Source organism: Vicia villosa, unplaced genomic scaffold (genome assembly GCF_029867415.1).
Source record: "Vicia villosa cultivar HV-30 ecotype Madison, WI unplaced genomic scaffold, Vvil1.0 ctg.000684F_1_1_3, whole genome shotgun sequence".
Lineage (NCBI taxonomy): Eukaryota > Viridiplantae > Streptophyta > Magnoliopsida > Fabales > Fabaceae > Vicia > Vicia villosa.
The window spans coordinates 40,462-50,546 of NW_026705306.1; the positions used below are offsets into that span (position 1 = coordinate 40,462).

At 34.3% G+C, this 10,085-nt stretch overlaps 1 long non-coding RNA gene across 2 annotated transcripts; it reads right to left on the minus strand.

The window, feature by feature from the left end:
- Window positions 1-2,327: 2,327 nt before the first annotated feature.
- On the minus strand, window positions 2,328-6,351 carry LOC131630452 (uncharacterized). Of its 2 annotated transcripts, none has more exons than XR_009292351.1 (5): window positions 5,890-6,351; window positions 5,325-5,502; window positions 4,514-4,879; window positions 3,911-4,360; window positions 2,328-2,495 (listed from the first exon to the last, which is right to left on the minus strand). It is a non-coding gene; the product is annotated as an uncharacterized LOC131630452 (long non-coding RNA). The 2 variants fall into 2 exon arrangements; XR_009292350.1 differs by having other exon boundaries at window positions 4,514-5,179.
- Between the last annotated feature and the right edge of the window lie 3,734 nt (window positions 6,352-10,085).

A 10,085-nucleotide genomic window follows, 5' to 3' on the forward strand; every position in this document is an offset into this window, starting at 1 on the left:
CAAATAACATTCTTTGTTCTCATCATCAACCTTTTTGTATGTATGTCTGCATACTCTTTGCTACCATATCTTTAAACTTAATGTTCATTGAATCTAAGAAACAATACTTTCTTAATTTCCTTTCCACACATCTCATGCAAGAACATAATTAAAAGTTAATGCAAAAGTCAAATTTTAATGTTGAAGTGTGAGAATAATGAATATAAATTAAAGGGTTAAATATGTTATTGGTTCCTCTAAATATAGAGGATTTTGTTTTTAGTCACTCTAAACATTTCCTTCAATGAATGGTCCCTATAAAAATGTTCATCCATAAGATTTGTCCCTGACATTAAATGGTACTAACGGATGATGACATGGCTTGATACGTGTAATTTAAATTCATTTAACTTTACTTTTGTAATGATTATAATAGATTAACTCAGCATCCTACGTTTTGTCCAAAAAAAACTCAGCATCCTACGTGGTATATGCTTACAAATATAATCGTTCACCCCCAATTTTTCATTAATCTAGGTTTACATTTTAGTGTATGTCACCGCCGTCCAAGGTTGTTTTCTTCATTGCTCCCTGAAATCTAAAGGCATATAATCGTTTCGACTATTGCATGGGGTTTTCAAAGTCAAGCTCATCTAAACAGGTTTCTTTTTCATCTTCTTCTGTTAAATCTCGAGCTGGTCGCTTATGTGGTTGCATGGGTCGAATGGTCTCTTACCAATGCAAGAAAGGACCCAATAAAGGGAGACTATTTTGGAGATGTCTATTTTGGAATGGTGAAGCAACTGGAAAAATCATCAAAACAATGAAGTCACCATCGAGTATTTATTTATCCCACGAGGAGGAAAAGGAAAACACCGAAGAAAACCTAAAAGGGAAAAATCAAGGTCTCACGACAAAGAGAAAGGGTAAGGGTGTCGGTTACGCAAGGGGAAGGTATTAGCACCTCTCACGTCTATAGTACTCCACAGGATCCTCTCTCTCTAGTTTCTAATCTAAGGGTGTGTCTATGATTCTAAAGCTTAATGTTAAGGGAACATGCAATGAAAGAATAAACAAGTTAATAATTAAGTCGCTCGCTAGAGTTTTACGAACCCTATGCCTACCTACCTCTAACGTGCAATGGAGAAATCAAAGTGTCGTAGTTCTGCTAACTACGTTCTATCTCAATCCACATCTCCTAGAGAGACAAAATCAAGCACCTAAGGGAGCATGTGATCAAACAAGAAACGTCACAAAGACCCTAACAAACAGTAGCTAAGACATGTGAACATGAATCATAAATAGGACATATGAACAGGCATCATAAATAAGCATGTGAATAGACATCATAGAGAAACACGTGAACAAGAATCACAAAGAAACATGTGAACAAGAATCACAAATAAGAATGCTAACGTGAATCGCAGATAAAGCATGTGAACAAGCATCACAAATAAGCATGTGATTAGCATCATAAATAAACATGTGAAAAGGCATCACAGATAAAACATGTGAACATGAATCATAGATAAAACATGTGAACAGGAATCACAGATAAAACATTCATACACGTAACAGGAATACATGCATGGAAAAGCCAACAAGCAAGGAGAACATGTAACGGGAATACATGCAACATGTAATAGGAATACATGTAAAAGATATGTGAACATGAATCACAATCAAGTAAGAAAACACGTACAGGAATACATGTAAGATATCAAGCAAACAAGCAATGCAAACATGTAACAGGAATACATGCATGGAAATGCAAACAAGCAAGGCAAACATGAAACAGGAATACATGTAAGATATGTGAACAGGAATCACAATCAAGTAAACATACACGTAACAGGAATACATACATGGCAAACATGTAATAGGAATACATGTAAGATATATGAATAGGAATCACAACCAAGTAAACATACACGTAACAGGAATACATGCATCACTACAAGAAAATTGAGAGATTGCGACAGTTATTTTTGCAGGTTACGACGGTTAAAACCGCCGTAATTTGAAATCCACGACGGTTATTGTACCGTCGCAGAAACGTGTGTCGCCAGGCTATATCGCGACGGTTGCTAAAGCCGCCACTCCAACTGTCGTTATACATTGCGACGGGTATGCCACTGCCTTAGAAAGTTATTTGCGACAGTTTTAAACCGTCGTGGATTTTATTTGGTGTTTCATTATCAATCTGGATTGCGACGATTTATAACAAATTACGGAGGTTCATAACCCCCGCTAAATTAATTAATTTAAAAAAAAAAACAAAAAATTCACATCTTTTGCCATATATCAACAACCTTCAATTTGTCATTCTTTGGGGACATTGGTTTTTGACATATAACTGAATGAAAAAATAGTTTAGCAACAATTTCTATGAAAAATCGAAAGTTCCATACCAAACAAAACCATGTACTACAACAAAAATACAAAATTTAAAGCTCCATGACTTTGCTTCTACCACTTAATCCCTTTTTCTTTGCCTTCATCCTTCAAACTAGAGCCTGCATATGTCAAAAGAAAATTGGATGAACTTTTTATACAATACAATATTTAAGCCCTATAATCTAACTTAACAGTACTAGTTTTTTAATGTTTTAGAATAGTTTTAAATTTAAAATAATATATATATATATATATATATATATATATATATATATATATATATATATATATATATATATATATATATATATATATATATATATATATATATATATATAACTTATATCTAATCATCACAATTTATATTCCCTAGATAATGGAACTCCATTTTTTCAAACTATCAAATGCAACTAGCAGGCAATTCACAAAGACCATATGAATAGAGGTGAAAGTCTCTAACCTAGTATAGTTCTTTTAGAAAACTATTCAACAAAAAGTATAACAGAATATCCATATAAAAAAATACTTGTGGGCTAAGATATATATGAACTTAGTCGATATTTAAGCATTGCTTTAATATTGTCAACACAACATCACTTTAGTGACAAATTCTCTTGTATTGTCCACTATTTATAAATTCTACAAAAAATATCATTCATTACATAAAATTCAAAATAAAATAAGCACTTACTCATAATTAGGAGGCCACGTTGTTGATATGTATTGCGTTTGCGCTAGTTATTGTTTTTCTAATGCTAACCGTTGTACTTAAAATTGGGAGGCTTCTCCATAAAGATGCTCCTACGATACAAAATAAGAGCATTTCCAGAAAATTGTTGAGTCTGAAATATAAACATAAAGTCACATTAAAACTCATTAAAATATGTGTCACAAAACCACAGGAGAAACGCAGCTGACCCGACCACAGATTTGGACCAAATCGGTTCCCATTCAAAGTTGGATATGGAAGAAAGCATGCCACCATCCTGGCCATAAAACAGAACTTGAAATACTTTGGTATGCATATCATGGCATGTATAGATTCTTGAGTGCGTGTCTCTCTTGTATTATACCCTGCCATCTATATGAAGAAAGAAATGTAAGGTTAAGATAGAAAAGAAACTAGTAGGTTTTTCACGGTATACTTCTCACACATAAAATGACACTTATGGTAGTGGTATGCTCATTATATGAAGAAGACCTTTAAGATGTGAATAATATTATCTTGGCTCATATAAAATCAAAATATTTCTAAGAAATATTTCAGATATAATATCAAAAAGGAGTCTTAAAATTAAAATGAATTTTATCAATATCAGCACATTTGTAATCTAAATTATTTAATTAAATCTAAATTTTATTCTCTTTAAATTAATAGCAATTTTTATATTTAACAACTTAAAAAAAATTATATGAGATTATAATCAAACACATGTTTAATTAACTTAGCATTAATTTTATTATGTGACAAATGTGAAATTGGAATAATCAAAACATAGTTTTTGCACACCTATATAATGGTCCTTTCAATTACCTAAAACAAACCTTGCAATGAATTTCAGATAGACTGCTTTCAGTTGGAAACAATGAAGGTACCCTTCCAAAGCTAAAGTTGTAGTTATAGTGGTTAATGCAACATCTTCACATAAACTTGCTTCACACATCATCCTAAGTCTATCTAATCCATGTTTTTTTTTTTAATAAGCAATGGAATTAAGAGAGCAAAAGGGATGCTCCTACCCAATACAAAAGGATTACAAGAGAAAACACTGTAAAGGTTGGGTATGCCAACCAAAGAAATTATAAACCGGGTCCTTCTTATAAAAAGAACATAACCAACGCCACGACGAAATAATAATCTCCGACATGCTCTCTATGAAATGTTGATAGTAGATCTTGAGCAATCAAAGTAGTTTTCCGTTTTGATTTAATCCCAATAAGCTCTTGCATATTAACGAACCCAATGTATGACATGAAGCATTGTCTGCAAAATAAAAATATGGAATAACACAACAGACAAGTTTCAAATGCATGCTAATTTTACATTTGTAAATAAAATAATAGCACAATCACATTAAACACAAGTACAATATGTCATAGTGACAAGGTAACACAACATTTGAATCATGTAGCTCACCACTATAGAGGTATCAGAGTGCACCACAATCTTCTCTCCATATTCAGTATAATGCCCTTCTTAGCTATTCGAAGAACTATCTTGTGGCCAAATCTTAAGAAAAATATAATTAACAAAACTTCCAATCATATTAACATATTGATAGAAGAAATGGAAAGCCATAAACCCTTACATTCATTATTTGTGACATTCATAAATCATGAAAGTTACATTCATTATTTGTGACATTGATACATGAAGAAAGGTTGTGTTGATCATGGCTTGGAGAGAATCAACTTGTGAATCTAATGACTTCCCTCATCGTTCCAAAATCTCAACTATTTGTTTAGAAGTTCTATTAGCATAATGCCCTTCTCCAAAAAGAACCTAATAACCAAAAACACTTCACTGTTGCAGAATAAATTGAAAAATAAAAACATATATTCAATTCAAGCACACACAAAAAATGCACCACGAACTCGTTGTTCGAGGAGTTTCTGGATGAGGTTGACAAGGCTGGTGTCGGTGACACAACCTTGTAGAAGGTGAAACTCATTATTCTTTACAGTGACGACATCTTAAAATTTCCTTGTAGTCTTGTGCATCTCCTGTGTCGGGAACTGTGACTCGGGTGGTATCACAGTCCCTTTCCTCCCTAATCCTTCCATTTTCATACTTTCTCTTGTTCTGTTAGAAAGTGTATAAGACACTAACACAAGTTAAAACTAATCTAATGCAGTATGAAATTCATAAACTTGATTTCAACCAACAATTTCTAAAATAAAATGATACAAGCAATTATTTAAGCACTAAGTTTTGTTAACGCACAAACCTCCCAAAGATACAATGAATCCTCCAAAGGGTAATTCTCGATAACATATAACACTAATCATTCGAAAAATAAACAGCTAGCCACCTCCACCAATATGTTATGTGTCACAACGTTAAAAATACTGTTTCTATGTATCGATACAGGAAACGTTTTCTCCATAAATCTCCACCACAATTAGCTGCAAAACATAAAATAAAATTTAGTTAATACCAGTCACCACCACAGGTGCAATAGTGTATTTCAGCATCCATAGGTTGAGTCAATTTACACAAGCAGAGCATAATCGTGAAACTGAACAATGTAGAAATTTGTTTTTCATTGGAATTAAAATCAAATATATGAAGATATGTGTGAATCCTAAATTTGTTCTCTCTCCTCGCACTCAATTACATTCCAAAAACAAACACATTTAAGATTTTAGGGTTTGCATAAGCAAAAGAGGAAAAAGAAAAAAAACGAAGAAATCAGTTCTAGGGTTACGATCCCATTTCTCAATAAGGGGAAGATGAAAAAGATCGTAGAAATTAAAAAGAAAGAAAGAAGATATACTTTGAATGAAACATACCATGCATGCATCTTTTCCTATGAATTTCATCGTCGAATACCAACTTTTTCCTTTGTATCACATCGTTGAATGTCGGCTTCTGCGATATATATTTAAGAAATTGGGATTGTTCTTACCAAACAAGTGGTTTCAGAAATTTGAGATTGGTGTTTAGGAATTTTGAAGGCTTTTGAGTTCTATCCTTCTTAGATGGAATTAGGAAGCGGGATAATAAATTGGAAAGCGGGGAATGAAAATAAAAATTTAAAATAAAGCAGTGGTGACAAGCTTTAAGCGCTAGTTAGATAAATTTTTAAGGTGAAGTGGTGCGGCTGGTGAACAACCGTCGTCATAGTGGTGTGAGGGGGTTTAGAATCCGTGTGGGTCTCCTTTTCAAAAGGAATTCTCCTTTATTTGTTAAAAAGGTTGAGGCAGTTGCCCTTAACCGTCGTGGCAACAGTCGCAAGTAATGAATTAGGACAGTTTTTATGTAAGGGTCGCAATCTAAGTGTCGCAAAACATCTTTTTTCTTGTAGTGCATGGAAATGCCAACAAGCAAGGCAAACATGTAACAGGAATACATGTAAGATATATGAACATGAACCACAATCAAGTAAACATACACGTAACATGAATACATGCATGACAAACATGTAACAGGAATACATGTGAAAGATATCAACCAAACAAGCAATGTAAACACTTGACCAAGTCAAGAAAATTAATCCATACAGCTTGAGGAGTATCCACTCACTCAAATAGCACACACCTAACCATGACATTCTCCATTAAGGTAGGACAAAGAGGGATCTTAACCAAGATATCGAGTCATCGAGGTAATCAAAAAGGGATAAAGCTCTTCACCGTGATATCATGTCATCACAGTAAGAAGAGTATGGGATGAGATCGCATCGTAGCATCAATGTCGACCAACGCGAGCTAAAGACAAATTGTGCGGTACCGATTGCTGGTCCTTTTCCACTTGACCGACTCGATAGCAAGAGCACACTGTTCAAAGCATCAACGTGTGGCGCGGGCTATGAACGACACGGGACTTTAAAGGTGGGGGCTAATTGCAGACTCTGTTCCACTTGCCTTCTTGGAGGACTTATCACGGGGAATTAGGAAGCGGACACCTTCTTTGAGGTGTTTGGTAAAAATTGTAAACACACATAATTGCCTTCATTTAAGGATTTGAAACACGTAAGCGCAAGTAGGAATTGCCTTTCTAAAGGTCTTTAAAAAAGCATTGTCCACCTAAAGTAGGTACTACCAGTCATGCACATCTAGTCCTACTTCTCATGACAAAGAAAGCAGTAAAATGCAGAAATCCTAAAAAGGATGAGAAATCTACCAAACGGATAACAATCCGTAAATAGCAAGCAAAGTAGAGAAACCTGGAAAACTTCACGTAAGCTATCATCAATAACAAAAGAAATCAGAAATCCAATATTCGGCATAAGTATCAAAGCATCGTCGATGTGACAATCAGAACATATCAGATACATCTAAATATCTCACAATAAACCTGCATGAAAACACAAGTCCAGACAAAACACAAGCAATGTATACATCACATGGAATGAGATAAAATCAATCGCGCTGGAAGCAAAAACAAATTCACACATGAAGTGGAATGCAAATGCTTTTCAATCAAAATAACCGATCGAAAGTTCTCTTGAAATGCCTATCAAAGTTAACAAACGCATTAGTAATAACAAGGAAGCATAAACGGAATCAAGTGTCCGCTTCACAAATTAAATCAAGAGCAAAATGTGAATAAAAGCAATCCAAACAAGCATTGGAACAACTACTTTAAAAACGGGACAGCATTGCATTGGAATTTAAATGGCCCTAAAAGTCGAAATAAAAACCACCGCAAATGGTACCGATAACCTTAAAAAGTACCAACGAACTCAAATAACCGGTCAAACATAATTAAATCATCACACAAGCGCCACTTACCAAGTTTGGACAGCAATGAACATGTCCGAAAAGTCGAAATAAAAACAAGCGAAAGTGGTACCAATCTCCACCGAATATGCTAGCAAGCTCAAATAACCGATGCGTGCAAATTAAATCAAAGCTTAAGGTGCATTTGTAATTTCCGGGCAGCAATGAACACATGTCGGTGTTCGTCAACAAAATAGTTTGAAATCACGGTTTTATCGCACAAGAAGCGAACACCAACACATGACATCTCTAGCAGAATTTGCAAACGCAGTGCAACAAATAAATTCACACCGGTAGCACGATATTCAAGCTTCCAAACCAAGTTTCAAGCACATGTGGATAACCAAAATCAAGTCCGAAAATCACATAGCGACACATGAATATTCAACAAATCAACAATTACAATATCGGAACCAAAACTCAAGATTGGCACATGAGCGAATTATCCATTAAAGCGGTCTGACACCAAAATTCGACATATGAACAACAAATAATATCAACAATCCGGAATTGCAAATTGATACATGAAGTCGATCACATCTCAAACAAATATTCTGGAACTTTCAACTCATGAACAAAAATCAAGAAACGCATTAAATTTCACAATTAATCAACAATAATGGAAATCGTTTCATGAATTACAAGTAAATATTCACATTCACAAATTATATGAACGATATATATTCAAAAATCAACATCCTTCCACAATCAAGAATTTGATTCATAAACAAAATTTAGCAACAACATTATTCACATGATTAAGCAATCGGTACCAAAATTATTCATGAATCAACAAATTACATGAACAATTAGCTTCACAAATTGAGAATCAACATCAAGAATCAAATATTTTTCAACACCAATCATCAATTAAAATTCAACATCAATCATCAATTAATATTTAACAATTAATCAACAATAAAATTCAATTCATCAACAAAATAAAATATAAATGGGTTTAATATACTTCACCCCCTGCCAATATAGCGAGATTCAGTTTGCCCCCCCTGAATGATTTTTTTTACCAAACGCCCCTTATAAAACCCAAAACATGGATTTACCACTCCTTGTTACCACATTAGCTGACTGGGCAATACAGCATTGGACACGGTGGCGCTGACTGGAACCACCCTCATAAAATTAGGGTTCATCTTTCCCTCTTTCTCCACCTTGAATCAGTCATCTTCATTCTCCATCTTCGTCCCTCTCTTTCTCCGCGTCCATCATCCATCTTCCTCACACCCTGCTCCATCATCGTCCATCATCGTCCCTTCTCCATCTTCGTTAATCCCATATTCATCTTCGTCACTCATGGCCGAAAGCAACTCGTATGGTAGCAGTGTTAATTCGTTTCAAAATCCAGATTTACCCAGATGTGGCTGTGACAGACCAATGAAGTTGTGGGTGGCCAACACGGTTCAAAATCGCAATAGAAAGTTCTGGAAATGCCGCAATGTCGGGGTAAGTATGCTTCTTTGTTATCTGGAAAATTGTTCAATATCATATTGAAAGTTCGATTTCATGTTATCTGGAAATTTGGTCTTTATTAAACAATTCTTCATTGTGTTTTATAGTCTGTAAATAGCTGTGAATTGTTCTTGTGGGATGATGAAATCAGAGACCATATCAATGGGCATAGGATGAAACTACCAGAATGTAAAAGCTGTGATATACTAGCAGTGAAGTTAGAGACAGCAACAAACAAAATTGAGAAGTTGAAGAAGAAGAATGCAAGTCAGACAAGTGTTAATATGAGGCTGAAGAAGACAACATTGATTCTCTGTTTTTTGCTTATTGGCATATTGTATTACTTAGGTTAACAGCTCCTTGTTTGACATTGTGTATTTGGGTGGCAATTGGATGTAAAACCTTGTTGATTTTATGTCAATAAAATGAGTTATGTTTTATGTCAATTATTCATGTGTATTTTACATCAATGAAACCTTGTTGTTAAGTAAATTGAAATATAAAGGTGTTGTAAGATTGGATGAACTAAAACTCACACTTTAACATAACAAGTGCACCATAACATGGGCATAATTCAGAATACACAAATTAAAATTGTCTTAGCAAACATGTGCTACTCAAAATAACTGTCTTAACAGTACATAAGTGCTCCAAACATGTGCTACTCAAAATAACTGTCACACTTTAACATTACATAAGTGCACCAAACATGTGCTACTCAAAATAAACAACAAGGTCTAATCAAAATAAACATAAGGTAAATTCAAGTCTTCTTTGTTGGAGTTTCCTACTGTGTT